General features: G+C 37.3%; 1 pseudogene; it reads left to right on the plus strand.

Annotated features, from left to right (window-relative positions):
• Positions 1-7,011: 7,011 nt before the first annotated feature.
• LOC138173906 (heat shock cognate 71 kDa protein-like) lies at positions 7,012-8,863 on the plus strand (annotated as a pseudogene).
• Positions 8,864-9,286: the final 423 nt, after the last annotated feature.

Consider the following 9,286-nt stretch of genomic DNA (forward strand, 5'->3'; position numbering starts at 1 on the left):
TGAGTATAGAGGAGAAAAGAAAATTCTCAAGTTCATATACCTCTGAGAAGAAAAAAAATAAGGAGGGGTATATGAAATTTCCTTGTCTTTTCCTGACTGAAACCTTTCACCATAGCCTTTGAATGTAATCTTAGCAATAATTGTTTCCATTCATAGAGTACTCTGCTTCTTTCTAAATGATTTCTCAGCTATTACCTCTTTTAATCCTTTGCTCATGATGGCCCTCATACCTAAAATAGAGAGGTAGAAAGAGTACTGAATTTGGAGTTAGAATACTTAGGCTTGAATCCTGCCTTCTGTTTCCTACCTGTGAAGACTTGGGTAACTCAATTCAAGTTACATACTTTTTAAACCTCTGTTTCTTCCTGAGAGGAGAAAATGAGAAGGTTGGGCCAGATGAACTTTAAAGTCGAAATATAGCTGTGAGTCCTCTGATCGTCTAACCTACTTTATCTTTTTGGATCTCAGTTTCCACATCTGTAAAATGGAAATAGCAACGTTTATAGTATCTACCTCATGCAATTCTTATGAGGAAAGTGTATTGCAAACTCTACAGAACCAAAGAAAAAAAATTGTCAGGTATGCATATCGGATTTAATGTTGGTGTTGTTGTTTGTCATTCATTCTTGAAGAGGACCATGGCATCGGGAAGGTGATGCCTTGGTTTACAAGTGAATTGATTTTAAGTGAAGGAGGTCTATGCAAAGTCACCAGCCTCACTTTCTCCCCTGGAGCCATTAGGATACAGTGGCATGATATAAATCAGGACAACTGGAGATGACCTCAGATTCAGTTGGGAGACTTTGTCTTTTTAAACTAAGGTCTGTAATAGGTCTCAATTTGACTGAGGCAATGCCCACTCAGTGATTTAAGGAACTGACTCCAAAGTTAGTGCCCTTTTTACTGTCTTGTGTTGCTAACAATATGATGATTCATTTAGAATATTGTACAGGATCAGCAAACAAACCAAATGAGAATCTGAGAGTTTCACTGAAGTTGTAAGCTGCAACCTTCCCCTCCCCTCATCCAGCAAAATTAACAACATGCTTTATGGCAATAACAAAATTCAGGAGGTAACAATAAAAATGTTAGTCCCACTCAAAGTAAATAAAAATGCATAAAATATCTGAAAGTCAATGTGTTAAAGGACATCCGAAATCTGAATAAACAAAATTACAAAATTCTGCTTAAAGAAACAAAGAACAATATAAACAACTGGAAAGATATTCACTACTCATGGCTGGGCTGCATGAACTGTTGTGCATAAAATAACAGTGACAATGTTGAAATTAATTTATAGATTTATAGATTGAATACTATTCTAATTTAAGAGATACATTATAGAACTAGACAAAAATAACAAATTCATTTGGAGGAAGAAAGGTTTAGAATAACAAGAGAATATGTATATTATATTTAACATGCACATATACATATGCATACATTTACACATATAAAATTTCTGTATGCATGTATATATGTAAATGTATGCTATTATCCCTTTCTATGTAATACAACATATGAATATATAATAATATATTCATTTAAATAAATAAAATAACATATCACAATCAACTGAAAATGAATATATGACCTGAATATTATAGATCACATTGTTAAAATATTTTAAAAAAGAATAGCTTGATTTCCTTTCATAGCTATGAGTGATATAATGAAGGAAAATGGGTGTGGTTATGTTGGTATTGTGAATCGTTAACCAAAAGGCATAGGAGTGATTACAAAATGTCAATTAGATGATTTCATTTGCATAAAATCGAAAAGTTTTTCCATAAACAAATTTAATCCATCCAGGGCAAAAAGGAAAATAGTCAACTAAGGAACAATCTTTGCCATCAAATACATCTGATGAGGTTCTGATGTCCTATGTTTATAGGCAATGAATTACAAACGATTAATGATCATATGAAATTGGGGTGCCCCAATTACTAATAATATGAGAAACTGGAATCAAAACAACTCTATGATTTCACCTTGCCCAAAGAATGTCATCAAGAATGACAAAAGATACTTCTAGACTACGTTGGAGGTGCTGTGAATGGTTAGGTATACTAATACATTATTGTTGGAGCCATAGTTGACTCAATCATTGTGGAAAGCAATATATAACTATGCAAAGAGAATTTCTGAAATGCCCATAACCATTAACCTAGAGATTCCACAGTTAGACATATACCCCAAAGAGATACAAAAAAAGAAATTTCTCAGAAACACTAGATATATTTGTGCCAAATATAAATATGCCAAAACATTAATGGCAGTATATGTATGTGTGTATGTACGTGTTAACAAAGAACTGGAAACAAAATAGATGTCTCTCCACTGGGAAATGGCTAAACAATTTGTGGCACATGAAAGAAAAGGGATATTACTATGCTGTGGAAAATGATGAATAAGATGAATGCAGAGTAGCATGAGGATTTTTATATGAACCAATGTGAAATAAACAGAAACAGGAAAACAGTATACACAATGATTACAATTTCAATGGAAAGAAAAAAACCAAGAAAAACAAAGGCAATTGAAAGTGAATACTGTAAAAGTATAAAGGTCAACTTGGTTCTAAAGAAGTGTCATAAGAAAAAAAAAACCTTTCCCCCTCCATCCTTATTCATTGTAGAGATATAAAACAACACATATAAGATCAAATTCTTTTGATATGTTGGTTTAACTGAACTCTATTTTTTTTTGTTGTTTTCATTATTATTAGAAATGACTCTTTGGGGAGGAGTGAAGGGAAGGGATACAATGAGAAATGTAGATGACACAAAAATAAAAAAAATTAAAAATATTTTTAAAAGATGCTGTTAGAATCCTGTTAAGAGATCCTTTGCCATCTTTCAAGACTGTGAATAAGGGACTTTTCATTCTTAAGTATTGTTTGTTGAGACTGTTTTAGATTCAGTTTTTGTTTCTTTTTCAATGTGTCTTATGTAATACTTGGAATTTTTGTTTATGTCTTATTGTTGCTTCTGCAGGTGTTCCACAGGGTAGGATTCTGCACCTGAGAAGAACACTAATTTAGCCTAAAGTGCTTAAAAATATAAACGTCAAAGTACCAGGTATAGCAAAGGTGGCAAGTGATGACAGAAGAGAATTCTAGGATGGTGTTCCAAAATAGACTTCCAGCTGCCTTCCTGAATGTTGCCACTGAGCAGCAAAGGCATCTATGCAGCCCTTATTTGCAAAGCAAGAAAAAAAAAACCCTGCTATAGGTGTGATTAAGAATCATTCCATGCTTTAGGATACTGTGGGGGTATAGTAAAAGGATGTAGAAGATCACTTACATGAAATGACAGAACTGCATCCTATACATGGATTTGGTTCTAAAACCTTCCCTCTATTCATTATTTCTAATTTATCCTGTAGAGGCAGCTAGGTGGCACAGTGGATAGAGCACTGGGCTTGCAATCTGGAACTCATTTTCCTGAGTTCAATCTGTCCTCAAACACTTCTTAGCTGTATGACCCTGGGCAAGTCATTTAACCCTTTTTGCCTCAGTTCCTCATCTGTAAAATGAGCTAGAGAAGGAAGCGGAAAACCACTCTAGTATCTTAGCCAAGATGTCATCATGAAGAGCCAGACACAATTGAAGAAAAATAACAAATTTATCCTATACATTGTTTGTTTTGATGTTGGCTCTCCCATCAGACTGTGAGCTCTGTGAGAGGAGGGATTGTCTTTTATCCCTTTTTTTGTGCCAGGCCTGGCACATAATAGGCACTTAATAAATGCTTTCTCAGTGACTGAGTAGTTGGCTCTATGTGCTTGAACAAATTATTTCTTTCTGGGTCTTAGTTTCTATTTCCATAAAAATTAAGGAGTAAATGAGTTTTGATAAAATAGGAGTCACAAAGTTCACTTGTAACACGATAATACAGAAGAAAGAATACTGGATTTAAAATCAAAGGACCTGGCTTTTAATATATAACATGAATAACATGTGCTGGAGCTGCTCTTTCAACCCTTAATCTTACAAGCAGGTAGGAGTCCTGCAGAATGACTATTTCCTTTCAGGGTTCTAGTTTCAACTTTGAGGGTTTAAGGATGGTGGGAGAGAGGAGGGGATTGCTCCTAATACCATATCTCAGGGATTCCCACTAATCTGCTTTCTTTCATGACTATTAGTCAATATCAATCAGTCAGCAAGTTAATTAATTTAATTATCTTTTAGAAAGAAGTCATTTTGTTTTACTAAGGTGGCATAGAAAGAACAATTTGAACAAAATATGTCCCTCAAATATATGTGACACACTACCCTATAGATACATAAAAAGTTCAGGGAAGGGGTGGGCAGGTGACACAGTGAATAGAGCATCGACCCTGGAGTCAGGTGGACCTGAGTTCTAATATGACGTCAGACACTTAACACTTACTAGCTGTGTGACCTTGGGCAAGTCACTTAAGCCCAATTGCCCTGCCTTCCCCTTCCAAGAAGCAAAAAAAAAAGTGCAGGGGAAAGTGAGGTACAAAGGAGTAATTCTACTCCCGGTTACTCGAAGTCCTTTTCTTCCCTTCAATGGGTTATTCATGAAGACCCCTGTGGGCATGGTATAGAATCTCTGCTGGGTTTCTTACAATGTTTTATCCAGTTTGTCACAGATCCAGTGAATAGCACCATCACCTGTTTGAAGAACATTGCTAGTACAGTTATCTTTTCTACATTGAGGAGATTAGGGGCATTATGCCCATGTAAAATTTTTGACCTTCCCTCTGTACCAGAGAAGAGTCTGAATATTTTATTTCTTTTATGGAGTATTTACTGTACCTCAGTATAAAAGTTGCATTGAGTATATAGTTATAGGCTCTGTATTCTCTGCTGGCTTCATGTGTTATCTGTGGCTTCTGTGAAACTCTCATTTAATTTCTTATGCCAATTGGAAACATATTGAAACTATGATGGGGAAAGTTGTGATGTGGAAGGGATAACTGTATAAGAATGTTTATGGAAAATGAAAAGCCTGAGGGTATAAATGGGCAATGAATTTAGTATCATTCAACATTGCAATATGGCAACCAAAAATCAATGACAAACTTGGTGATAATGAGAAATACACTATGATCTGTAGGACTAAAAAGATGACTTTAGTAAAACTACACTCTTCCCTTGTCAGACCATATCTTGAGTATTAAGTTTTGGGTGTCACATTTTAGAAGGAATTCTGATAAACTGGAAAGTATTTACACTACCCACACTGGACACATATACACACACGTATAGGTGTATCCATACTAAATCATGTGATGAGTAGGGCACAGCAGGGTCACTGCTTGGAGAGGAGATATTACATTCGTAGGTTTCTCTCCTAAGGGTTCCATATTCTAGGTAGTTAGACATGAAGTTTGAATCAGATTCAATTGCTGGACAAACTTGTCTCTAAGGAGAAGGTTTAAGCTACCTTTTCTCTTACTCATTACTTCATCAAGTCCCTTACCTTGGCACCCCTGGAGATAATTTTATTTATAGCTCACATCTAAGACTTTCCCCAAAAGGGGAGTATATTTTTAAAGGCTTCTTAATATTCAATATGAATCAGATACAGGATGGCAGCTTAATTTTATTAACAAAACTAATATTAAACAAAAAAAGATCAGCACACACTAACAAAATTATATTCTTTAACTTAATTTATGACAACTGGTTCACTTTGCTGGAAGACTGATACTGAAATTTGTTGACGTTTTAATGGCTTCCCATTGCCTAGGATGAAAGGCAAAATATTCATCCTCAGATCTGAGTAATTTGGGGGTTCTTAACAAACGGCTACTCAGAGCCCTGTGCAGGCAATCAAAAGGTCTTTCTCATGAGTGAGTCCACAACAATCTGACTCCCACCTCTTTGAAGACTAATTTCATATGAATACTCTTCACATACTCTCTGTCTTAATTAAATCGGCTTGCTATCTATTCTCCATACACAACATTCTATCATCCACATCCATTTTATACTCAATGCATCTCCTGCTCCTTCCACAGTCCTTTACTTTATTCAATGCATACCTCAGGAATAGGTAGTGTCAAGATTGGGAGTGAGAAGCAGCTATTTTGTCCAACTACCTTAACACACCTCCTCTACAGCAACTGCTAGGCCTCTTCCACAGGCACTGTAATACCTCCTCTACAACAACCTATTCCATACTGAACTCTGAACAAGAAAGTCAAGAAAAAATTACAGTGAATTATTTTTCTAGCCTAGGGCAGCTTTGGAAAATATACAGAAAGGTCTGAGGGTACTGGATTGAGGCTGAGAATGAGCACCAGAGCAAGAAATACAAGGGCAGAAAGAGATCATAGGGAACCCCTGAAAATGTGCTGGGAGCAGAAGCAGGTGCCAGCTGACTGCTTTGTGAGTATGTTATGAGTGTGGATAGGAGCAGTTGTAAGAGAACCTAGCTGTGTACAGAATAAGGAAAAAAATTCCAAAAATCTTAGCTCTGTGAATGAGCCCAAGAATGCAGGGAGGACTCAGTTCTTACCTTTATCTCTCCTTTAGCCTGCAATGGAATAACAAGGGCCAGAGAACAAGACTAAAGGTGATCCAACAGTTCAGATGCTCTTAACGTATAATAACTTTGCAGAAGGCTAACACTGACTGAGTCCAATTGTAATCTGCTTCGACTCAACCACACACTATCCAACAAATCTAGAACTGGATTTGGAACATGCAGAACTCATAGCAGAAGGGCAGTGACCAAATATCCCTTTAGATCTCACCAGTTTGGGAACCCTGAAATGTTGCAGGTCCCAAGACTCAGTTGTGAAAGCAGCAAAAGGACATGAAAAGATAGAAGCTCAGGTCAGGAGTCCCACCCCTCATCCTCTGAAGTGAACAGAGTCTGAAACTGATATAAAGTTCAAAGACAAGATCTTGACTGGAAGAATAAGCAAACAAGGTCTACTCAGTGGAACAGCAGCCATTCTTTCTCCTCAGTGGTCAGCTACAACCCAGACTCCGCAGCAACCTTGTTGGAGGAACACACAGTGGACATTGATCTTGGCACCTCTTACTCCTGTGTGAGAGTCTTCTGAAATGGGAAGGTGGAGATCATTGCTAATGACCAAGGAAACAGGACCATACCAAGCTTTGTCAACTTCACTAACACAGAACATTTAATTGGTGTTGCTGAAAAGAAATAAGCTGCAATGAACCCTGCCATCACAGTTTTTGATGCCAAATGTCTGATTGGTCATAGATTTGATGATGCAGTTGTACAATCAGACATGAAGCATTGCCTTTTTATGGTGACGAATGACACAGGCAGGCCTAAGGTCCAAGTAGAGTAAAAAGGGGAGACCAAAAATTTCTATCCAGAGGAAGTATCTTCTATGGTATTGACCAAGATGAAAGAAATTTCTGAAACTCAACTTGGGAAGACTGTCACAAATGTTGTGGTCACAGTACCAGCCTATTTCAATGATGTCCAACATCAGGCCATCAAAGATGCTGGAACCACTGATGGTCTCAATGTGCTCCAAATCATCAAAGAACCAACTGCTGCTGCTATTGCTTATGACTTGGACAAAAAATTTGGTGCTGAGAGAAATGTATTGATCTTTGACTTTGGAGGTGGCACTTTCAATGTCTCCATTCTCAGCCATGAATTATCAGGGTTCAAAGGAGATTAATCCTTCAGATGTTTACAATTTAGCTTGAGCCTGGCAAACTGAACTCCAAAAAGAAAACAACAAAAATCATCCCTTGCTTGCACTTACAACCCTCTCTTCCAGTACCCAGGACAGTTTTGATATTGACTCCCTTTATGAAGGTATCAAATTCTATATATCAGTCACCTGGGCCCATTTTGAAGAGCTGAATGCTGATCTCTTTTGTGGCACACTGGGTCTTGTGGAAAAGGCCTTAAGCGATGCCAAACTACATAAATAACAGATTCATGACATCATCCTGGTGGGTGTTCCACTTGAATCCCCCAAATCCAGAAGCTTCTGCAAGACTTCTTCAATGTCAAGGAGCTTAACAAGAGTATCAATCCTGATGAGGCTATTGCTTATGGTGCAGCTATCCAGACTTGCCATTTTATTTGTAGATAAATCTGAGAATGTATAGGACTTGCTGTTTTTGTATGTCACTCCTCTTTCCCTTGGAATTAAAACTGCTGGTGGAGTTATGATCACTCTGATCAAACATAATACCAGCATCCCCACCAAGCAGACACAAACCTTTATCATCTATTTGACCATCCAGCCTAGTGTACTTATTCAGACTTTTGAAGGTGAGAGAGCTATGACAAAGAATAACAACCCGCTTGGTAAATTTGATCTTGCAGGGAACCTCCCAGAACCCACGGGTGTTTCTCAGATTGAAGTAACATTTGACATTGATGCAAATGACATCCTCAATGTTTCTGCTGTGGATAAGAGTGCAGGCAAGGAAAACAAGATCATCACCACCAATGATAAAGGGTGTCTAAGCAAAGAAGACATTGAACATATGGTACAGGAGACTGAGAAGTACAAGACAGAGGATAAGAAGCAGAGAGACAAGGTGTCTTCTAAGAATTCTCTTGAATCATATGTTTTCAACATGGAAGCTACTGTAGAGGATGAAAAACTGCAAGACAAAACTGGTGATGAAGACAAAGAGAAGATCCTTGACAAATGTAACGAAATAATCAACTGGCTGGATAAGAACCAAACTGCTGATAAGGAAGAATTTGAGCATCAACAGAAAGAATTGGAGTTCTGCAACCCCATCATTACTAAATTGTACCAGAGTGTAGGGAGCATGCCAGGAGGAATGAATGGTGGGTTTCCGGCAGGGGAGCGGGGTAGAGCAGTCCTATATGGAGGTTCTTCTTCTGGACCCACCATGGAAGAGGTCAACTAAACACACCAGAAGAAAGAGCATTCTACACAGTATTGCAAAAATTGAAGGACTCAACTTTGTAGCCAAGGCAATAGAGATTTAAAAGTAACATCTAAGCTACTGTGTACATCTGGGCATTCTGAATGCTTGAATGTGTGCAGAGGGAGAAAAGTGAACAACATTGCATTTTACCAGCACTGTAAACAAGTGGAAATGCAATTATTATCCTGAAGAATAAAATATATTTAAAATTGGCACCATAAAAACATGATGACAGGGAAGCTCAAGATACACATACATAAGACAATGACTTGAATACACCCATAAGCAAAACCTCAAAGAAAAATGAAGATTAAATACAAGCCCATGAAAAATTTATAAAAGAGTTAAAGGCAAGAAAATAACTTTAAGAACCAAATGAAAGGAAAAATGCAAAAAGAAATG

This window comes from Petaurus breviceps, unplaced genomic scaffold (genome assembly GCF_028583685.1).
Source record: "Petaurus breviceps papuanus isolate PSGF00001 unplaced genomic scaffold, PetGlider_PUasm1.0 67, whole genome shotgun sequence".
In the NCBI taxonomy this organism is placed as follows: domain Eukaryota; kingdom Metazoa; phylum Chordata; class Mammalia; order Diprotodontia; family Petauridae; genus Petaurus; species Petaurus breviceps.